The following is a 10,127-nucleotide window of genomic DNA, read 5'->3' as shown; positions in this document are numbered from 1 at the left end:
TTTTTTTTTTTTTTTTTTTTTTTTTTAATGTAATACCATACAGAGTTAAGCAAGTGAAGTTGCAGCATTTCTCGCTTAGCAAGTAACAGTTCTGTGATGCCCTGCGTGAAGTCACACGTGTAACTATGGTCAGTAAGTCCTGGGGGGGGGTGCTTGAATTAAATAATCTTAACAGAAGATAATTAAAAGCCTAGTGGCTAGAAACTTGGTGTTCATGTAAAATATGAGGCAATAATTGCTGAATGGAATGACATACAGTGCAGTGTACCTCTGAAATCATTCAGATCTTTTGGCTTGTACGTATCTTTTTAATCTGTTAACAGCATTGTTAGGGACAATACACTGTAAACATGTTTCATAAAACTTTTGGAGTAGTCACGTTCAAATCATAAACTCTTCAAATCACACAAGATTTTTCAGTCAAAGCCATATATTAAATGAGGAAAATAGAGACTTGCCTATAGAGTGCCATCTGTTGATTTTTATTTAATTAGAAAATCATTTTCATAAATCTGTCTCACTTGCACAAAGTGTATGCTAATAGATAGGCTTTTAAAAATATCCTTATTTTCTTTTTCCCCTAAAATCTGAAAGGAAAAACATTCCCCCCAAATACATGTAAAATATTAACTATCACTAAATAGTATTTAACAAAAATGATGTCTCTTGATTCCAGAAATCTTAATGATCTGTTCCTGTTTGGGGATTGACTGAATACCATTGGAAAGGCTTGAGCTTTTGAATGTGCTTTTTTCATATATTTTTTAACCTGTTCATTTTTTTTCATCAAAAGAGGTCACCTCTTCACCTTTCTTTTAATCTTTCCTCCCTTTCATTCCCCTTATTCCAGTGTTCTTTCCAACTTGTGAAAGTCACTTAATCTCTGTTTGAGACTGTACTTGATTTGCTCCAGCAGCACGGCTTCTCTTAGCAAGTTCATCCAAATGGATAAAGAGGAAGATGCCTTTGACATTTCTGCTGTACCAGGAGGATGCAGGCGCTCCTTGGCTAAGAGCTACAAAAGAGAGGTTATTTTAGGAGCGGTATGGATTTGTATGTATTGCTTTGGCTTGGTTTACAGTCACTCTGTCTTGGAGACGTGTTTGAATATCTGCTATTGATGCATGAATAATACTGCTATTTATAACTTGTTTTCAGGCAAGAAAACTGGCCCCTGCCACCAGGAGAGGCAGTCTGTCTGCCTTCATGGAAATTGTGTTCGCTTTGGTTCCTTACAGAGCCAGAATAAATCTAAAAAAGGTCCAAGCTCCACCACATTTTCAAGGTGAGGTGGTGTCTTTGAACCCTGTTACTTAGCCAGGCACAGCCCTCTCCAGAATATCTTGTCCCAGCTGACCTGTCCAGGCAAGTCCAAAGGCAGGCTCCTGGGGGAGCTCTTGTCTTTACCTTTGCCAAGTCCTTAAACCAGTTCCAGTAATAAATGTAAAGTTGTGTTATGTGGTGAAAATGTGCCATCCTACCACCTGGTATTCTTATTTCTGCAACTGATCTTCTTCCCCGTGGTCTGTTAATGTCTGGTCTACTTAAAGCAGGCAGGTAGTTGGGGTTCTAGGGCACGTTCACTTGTGCTTCAATTGTACTATTTCCTTTTGTTCTTAGCTAGACAGAGCGGATTAAGAGTTATTTCTTTTTTTTTTTTTTTTTCTTGCGTTGTAGGCTAGGACTAACAAAACCTAAAGACGGTCTGCTATTACAGCTGTCATCTTGGAGAACAGGGTGAGTGATAAGGTGCAGGATTGGCGACCGTTAGACACGTAAAATTGATCTTCACAAGATTATTCCCAAAGTCGTCATTCAGTGAATAATTTTATAAATGAGGGGGGTTATATAACAGTTGTGTTCCCAAGAATAATATGTTTTTCACTTAATTTGCCTTTGCAAGCTGATTTTTCTTGAACCTGCAAAACTGGCTTCCTTCTGAAGCAGAGGATTGGTTACCAAAAAGTTAGAAAATGTGTAGTGAATGTATGCTGAGTCAGGACTTACCTGGTGTCAGAAAAAAAAGATGCATTTAGGAAGAGAGCATGCAGAGAAATCAAAGTTTCTCTTCAAAAGAGATCAGGACACCCACTCCCTGAATGTGAGAAATGCCAGGGTTCAAGTGCCATCTATGAACTGGTGATGAAGCGGGAAGGGGAATGCAAAGGTCTATTGGCTGGAAAACAGTTGGAGTAGGTGGTTAAAAAAAAAAAGAAAAGCAAACTTCTCTTAGCCTTTTAGTGGGTTAAGTGGCCAGAAGATCTCTTCATCTTTTTGAAGCAGACAAAGATTGGGGTGAGATAGGTAACTTTGGGGAAGTAAAAAACAAATGAGAAGTGCTAGATGACTTTAGTTTCTCAAGAATGTGGTTTTTTTTTTCCTTCCTTGTTCTACATAAGCAGATTGATTCTGAGTCTGTAAAGCTCTCACATTTGTCTTGGAATAGCCATCCCCAGAGCTTCAACCTTTTTACTAAACTAACTTCCAAAAAAAAAAAAAACCTCTAAGTGAAAATTTAACAACCCCTCTCCTCCAATAACGATTGTTCAATAAAATTGTAACTGTGTATTTTTTGGCCCCAATCCACGTATCTGATTCTGCATAGGTGCAGAGCAAAACCTGATGAAAGACTCAGAGGGCATCCACCAGATTTACTTGCTGTTGTTTTTCTTTGCTTATTTTGTCTCTGCCTAACTCCCTAACACCTCCCCACGCCCCCCACCCCTTTCCTTTAGATGCTTTTGGTGCAGCAGGAGTTTCTGAGGCAGTATTGGTGTCTCTAGTGTATAAGCCCTGTCTTCACATCTTCTTGCCATACCTATTTTAAACCAGATTTAAAAAGGATCCCTTTCTAATACAACACCCGTAGTTCTATGATTGGAAAGCTCTGTGTGAACAAAACCCCATTACTTACTGTTGTGCAGTTGCTCCTGGACCAGCCTGCCATCGGCCTGGGTTGCTGCACCTCTTCTATCTGATGTGGTTCTCTTTGTGGTTAGCCATTTATTTCCCATTATAGTCTTTAAAAATCCTACTAGCTTTGTATTTATTATGCTGTGCCTGTCATCATCAATTTAGAATTTCCTTGCAAAGTAAGCACAACCCTTATTTGGCTCGGGCAACACCTTAAAACCTAAAGCTGTGAGTGCAGTTGTAGAAAATCATACAGGGAAAAAAAAGTCTGCCTTTAGAAATACATCTAATAATTATGTTCGTGTTTCTTCAGTGGTATAGCAATAACTTCTAAGTGCCTTCCCACTGTGGTGATTTCTAGTTCACTTTCAAAAATCCAGCTATTTGAAAATGTCACTATTAATAGCCTGGTGGTAGAATAAAAGATCATTCAATAGGATAGCCCAGTTGAGCAGGGTACCTTGTTTACATTGGGTTTCTGCCCAGCAGCTGTTTGTGCTAAAGTTCTGCAAATAATACAGGAATTAATCAAGGTGTAACCATGGGGACAATGCAAGTGTAGTCACCGTAATGTGACCTGTACGGATGAACTACATCATTCATCTGCAATTTGGTATGATCATAGGTAATAAGCTACCAATTTCTTGACTGCCTTTGGTGATATGGTGGTACTGTTGTTGCTCATGCTTCCCAGAAGAGTTGAAGAAAATGTAAAAAAGAGTATTTATTGAATTAGGGCTCCAATTTTCTTAAAGTTATGTCCATAAGGTGTGAAATTAGGTTCCAAATATGTATATACGCAGAAGCATCAGCATGTTTCTGGGTGCAAATTATATGATAACTTGTGCATGTTTCTGAGTAAATGTGAAGGGAAAAACAACTGGTCAGTATTAGTGAGAATAGCCATTTAATTGGATTTTTCGTATTTATTTTTAGCTTGCAAGATAATTGCCTCATTATGGGTGGTAGATTCTGATTTTATTATATCGGTGTTTATCAGAACTACATGCAGTTCCTGGAAATATGTAACAAGTCACAAAAAGCCCTTTGGATGCTCAGAAATGGCTATTAAGAAAGGAAGAGTTCAAATATATGAAGATGGGATATCTAGCAAAACAGCTATTTGGAGGGGGTGGGGTGTGAGGAACATTACATTATGTTAAATTAATAGTACTACTTCAGTTAAGTTGGTCCTACATTAGAGCTCATCAAGACACCCATGGGAATATATGGATTAGTTTGTTTTAATTGCATTATTTAATTTGATTGTTTAAATTGCCCTTCTATTTTTATACGCAACCGTTTTTTAGCTGAAAACACTTTGTGATTTGTATTTGTGTGTGTGTGCTTGTTGTGTATGCTCACTACTTTGGTTCTTCTCCAAAAAGCTGTTTTTTTTGGGTTTTTTTTTATTCCTCGGAAAAATAGTGAGAATTAATGTGTTGGCAAAACCCAGGCATGACTTCAGAGAGTTGTGAATAATGAATGCAGGATCTTTCTCTTTCACTGCAATGGCAGTAAAACATTAGACAGCTTTTTATAAAAAATGCTGCATTTATAACTATGCCCCAGAAAAGAACAATTCAAGTGCAGAAAACTTAGACCCTGGTCCACCAGTGTATTCTGTGTGAGTGGACAGATGGGGCCTGACTTGATGTAAACAGTTTTGCACTGACTCAAACAGCTCTGTGTACATGCTGCTGGATCCAGTTTTTAATCCTCTTGGAGAAGAAACAAAGTTTGCTTTCAACCAGGGGTAGTTAAAAGATAAACATGCGGGGGACGACATGGGGAAAGCTTTCTGATTGTATGTTTCCTTAGTCTTACCACGTCATGGTGTGTAATTCTTGATGCTGTTCTGTGTCAGTCTATAAAACAACTTTAGCAGATGTGGCTAATAATAGTTTAAAGGTGATTCTGGCAAAACTGGGCAAGCGATTCATTTGCACAGCCTAAAGGAATCCTCCTAAACCATCCTCTTGGAGTCAAGAGTAGCTTTGTCATTGACTTAAAGATTAAAGGGTTCAGTAAGGTGAATTGACTTGAACCAAAGTGATTTAGCTCTGATTTAAACCAACAAGCAGAAAACTTTTATTTAAATAATTGATTTTAATCTTATTGTGCATTTATAGTGTTAGCTGTTTCTTAGAGACAAATCACTTGACTGGTGTTATCAGTTCAGATGTACTGATTTGTGACCAAAGACAAGTTTAACAGATACATTTTTGGCCAAACAGCGAAAGACTCCTCTCTTTCTAGTCACGAGTCTTTTTCCTGAGCGGGTCTGTATTCAACCTGAACTCTTCATAAATTTTTAGCTCTTGTTTGAAATGTGAATGGGTGAGACTGAATTCAGCATCTATTAATTCTCAAGCCATGTATTGGTTATTATATGCCTTTATTTTAAAACTGGATGTGACTTAGCTCAGATTCCATGCATTTTATTCACCATTTAGAGTGGATTTTTGTGGACACTAGAGGGAGTACATATTGTTTCAGGAATTTAGGAATTTTAGTATTATCAAACCAGGATGATCTAATCAGATAACAATATGTACCTATATATGTATGATAGTAGTCAAGTTTGTATATCTCAGGTTACTTGTCAAGGGGAAAACATGAAAGCGTGGTTTGTTAGGTTTTTTTTTTTTTTTTTTTTTTTAAAACTTTCTCTTAAAAAGTATTTCTCACATTTTCTGGAATGCAAGAGTGGCACTTTGCATTCTCTAGCATAGTTTAAAATAAAGTCAGGCACAAAGAAGTAAGGCAGTATAGGCAGATTTCAAGCTTACAGTGTTTTTCAGTCAGTACTGCTGCAGTTGTTGGATGTGACAGGGTGGTACTGGCAACATCTGCCTGCTCTTCTGCTGAGTTTGTTTACCACGAGGCTCACTGTTTTCCTTGCCCCATCGCAGGAAACCCCACAAAAATGATAGCATCTAGGCAGTACAGGTATGAAGTTGAAGATTTTTTTTTCATGAAACTCCTGAAATATGTAGGTCAGTAATAAGATAAATTAAAAAAAAAGGAGAGAAAAGAAGGAACTAGTATAATGTTCTCTACACCTCATCCTTCTTTTAGTATTATTAAGGAAATTTATTGCATGACTAAAATGAGACTTAGGATCTAAGGTATCTTTTGGGCAGGGACATGGAGTTGTTACTGCATTAAATTATAGAAGATGAATGAGGTTAGAGTGGTGATGAAGAAATAGAAATATTCTGTTTTTTCTGATACACAGTAAGGGTCGGAGCATTGGTAGTAGTTTATCTGGATGCTTTTTCCTCTCTTTTTAGCGTTTTAACTTCGAGTTCCGATGATTCCAGGTTGGTTTCAGTAATGTTATATACATTGCAGGGGAAATATATTGGTTATAATAAGAGTATTTCATCTCAGATGTAATTTTATTGGCTTGCGTTAAAATGCATTGATTTTTTTTGGCTGAAATATTTGAGCTTCAGGGTAAATGCATTTGTTCTGGTTAGGAGTGCATTGGAGTCAGTAGAATCTTGTGTTTCAGCAAATACATTTCTATTTAAAAGCAAATGTAACATTTGAGTAGATTAAATGGACATTAATTGGTCAGACATCATAGTTTCAAACATGCCATTCTATCTAACATGTAAAACATTGACACTTGAAAGAATGCTTTCTAATTTTACTCTATTAATCATGTTTTTAATGTATGTAGCTGTAAATCTTGTGTAGTGTGGTGTTTGCCTTACTAAAAATACGTGTTTGTAGTAGTGATTTCTGTCTTTCTGTCTTAACTCAGAGATAATAGGATTGGCTGATTAATACCTATTTAATTTCTCTTACCTCTGCAATGTAATTGAAGTGAGATGTGAATGCAGCGTCTTTAAACTATCATCAAACAAGAGCCTTCAAGTTTCTGGTCTGAAGCAGTGCTATCAACATCATCCGTGATAGCAGGTAATCAGTTGCACCTATTGATTTGACACGGTTTTCCATCACTTCTGCCAAGTGTGCTGTAACCCCTCCAAAATCTCTGCTAGTCTAAAGTTATTGTTTTCTGTGTCTTCTTTTCTGCATTTAAAATGGGAATACTTTCCTATCTTGCATGACGAAGAATAAATAGTAATGCTTTAAAAGTATTATAAAGTTCTAGAGCTTTCTGGCACTGTCAGAGTCCAGAACTCTGCCATTAGAACACAGGATGAAGTTCCCTGGGGCCAGCACTGGAAGCCAGTACCCCATGCATAAGAAACAACCACCTTTGGGCTAGAATTGAGAACCAGTATTGAAGCTCAAACCAATGATTGCGTGTGTTTTTTCCAACAAATTACTCTTTCACATGTACAGTTACAATGCAAACTCTTTACTGTGGTCCTTAGCAAATATAAATATAATACCATGTAGAACCCTAATTTTCCTTCCCAAATCAAAATCCATGGAAAAGGCTTTGACAGAGGAAATGTGCAGTTGTTTTCTGGGGAGCACCTCTCCCCCCATTCTTTTTCCTTCTTGTAATGCTCCACCACTCATCTCCCATCAGGAAAAGTTGGTTTTGCTCCCTTCTCACTGTCTAGTTGCTAGCTCAGATTTTTGACAGGTCTCTGCCAGAGATGAAAGATCTGTGGAAATTATGGGTGTGATAATTCCAGACGAGCTTTGGCCAAGCTTGTTGTCCATGTCGGCAGATGGAGCTCCAATGGACCCCAGCTCTGTTGCCAACTCTGAAATTGCTTCACTGCCTGGGCAGCGCAGTTGTTGATTGATGCCTGGCAGCCTGGTCCCGGCTTCATAAATAAAATGCATTATTTGTGTGTTTTGTGTTTGTTCTTTTCCACAATGGAAGTGACCAGCTATAACACAGATGGAGCAAACAGGATCTGATGGAAGCTGTTTACCAAGGCATTACTTCTGAAAAAGAAATACACCTGTGGTGTGGCTGCAGAGTCTGCGGTCTGTGCTGTTTGGCCATGTTGGGGAGGAGGGTGGAGAAGCCCTCCTTGCTATCTTCCTTCTGCCAAGTACCCTTCCCCCTGATCAGTCTGTGCCCAGAGTATGAGGAGAATGACATGAGATTCAAAGATTGCTTAAAATGTACATCATTAGGTCAATCACATAATTTTTTAATGAAAGTGTGTGTCTAATACTAAGAATGAACACCTGTGAATAAGACGTGTAACACCTGTTATGGAAATACTGCTTTACATCTATAAGTCTGTCCTGTGAACTTAACTATTTTTTCCACATTTGGCTGCTCAGCTATCTGTAAATATCATGCAAGTATGAGGTTAATATTAAAAGTCTGTTACAGCTGCCTTTAATTCATATTAGATTATTTTAAGTACTGGAGGAGTCTAGCTACATACAGAAGTACTATCAACTCTAATGGTTGTTACTCAAAGTTAAACAAAGCCAAACAGACTTTTATGTGTCCTAAATCCAACTACTCTGACTATCAGCAAATTAATGACTTATAAACCCAAAACCAATTCTGCTACATTTAATATTCTGCAACTGCAAGCCAATGTATTATATACATTAATCAATTGGTCATAAATGAACCCCTGCTTTGTATACAAGCAAATAAAACAGGCGTGCCATGACATATTTTATTCATAAACCAATATATAACAAATGGACATAGATTTAATCTCTTACTTTTAAAGTAAAATATGCTTCCATCAGTCTGCTTGTTATACAAATGTATTGATTCATATAGGTTACATAAATGATATATATAATCTGCATTTAACTCTGACATGTTTGGTACTTCATAATTACCTCAATTTAATGAAAAGTTCCTAGTTTTAAGACAGTCCTAGAAGCAACTCAAATTTTAATTAAAAGTTTTACCTTGGTTTTAAAAAGGTCATTTTAGCCAAGGGGAGATAATGTCCTTTTATAGTAGCACATCTTGCTTCAGTTCCTAAGTGATGTTATTTGCTGGCTGCTGAAGAATAATTCATGCTGCTGTTAAGGAGAGGAGGGGGAAAAAAAAAAAAAAGACATTTCAGTAGTGTTGTTGCAGTTTTTTTAGAATACCGTTTTTCAGTGTCAGAATGTTCATGCTTTCCTTTGTCCTAGTACATAACTAGTGTTTAAAAAAGAAATGCGTAACAGCCTTAATTCATGGAAAAATGTGATATTTTGCTAACACAGTAAAAGTGCATGCTAGGATGTGTTTACTGATGAGACACTGTGCACTGTGACTGAATGGAAAAATATATGTTGAAGCATGTACCTGTCCTGACATTTCTTATCTCATTTTTTTTTTCCATTTTGGTTACGAAGGCATAGTCTCTGCGACATTCAGCATGGAGTATTTGCTCCAGCACTGTGTGCATGTGTGATTTCAGAAGATGACTGCTAGAGACCTTTTAAAAAAACTGTAGATGATTAAAAAAAGAACAAAACAAGGTAATAGTTCAAGAAGAGTATGTAAAGCAAGAGCTGAACATCATTAAGTCAAAGTAGCCAGTCTCTAAATCCAACAAATTTTTTCTGGAAAAATTTCCCCTCTGATGCAAAATACTTTCTGTAGAAGACTAAAAATCTAAGGGCATATGTGATGGGAGGCAAATCAAACCAAGGGGAAGACAAACAATAGATTGATAAAAGCAATCAAGGGAACAGTAAGCAAAATCAGAAAAATTAGGGGAATATTTTGACATTTGATTTTAAGGAAATCTCTTCCCAGTCATCCTAGTGTCTCGAAGGGTTGTCCAACAGTTATGCTGTGGTGCTCATCTAATTTAAGGGAGACCTAGGGTTGGAATAACTGGAACTTGAAGGCAAAGGCTGATCCTGTTGCTACACATTTCCACTAGCCAGATCACAGCTTACAAGGACAAAAAGGAGAACTTCCTGAGATTTGTTATATTTTTTCCTTTGCCCTGTGCATAGTAATATGAAGCCCAGCCCAAATACCCATGGGAAAATTCCGCTATAATTTTAAGAAACTCATGAATATGGCTGAATTTATTTAATTTATTGACTCCATTTGCTTCATTATGAGTAATCCTTGTTTTTAAGCCACTTATAAATCATAAAAAGAAAATGCTTTTCATATTTATTGAGGGAATTTGGTGGGTACCTATTTGTTGTTTTCATAAAGCTCTAACCACAAGGATTGAGTTCTACAATGGCGGATGGGCATGTAACTGTTACATTTTCAAAAGATAAACTTGCTAAAAAAAGAGCTCAGACACCTTTTTGTTAAGGCACTTACAATTTAAGAGACA

This window comes from Athene cunicularia (genome assembly GCF_003259725.1).
Source record: "Athene cunicularia isolate RWA chromosome 7 unlocalized genomic scaffold, athCun1 chr7_part1, whole genome shotgun sequence".
Classification (NCBI taxonomy): Eukaryota; Metazoa; Chordata; class Aves; order Strigiformes; family Strigidae; genus Athene; species Athene cunicularia.
The sequence above is the reverse complement of the archived record's forward strand: the minus strand, read 5'-3'. Positions refer to the sequence as shown.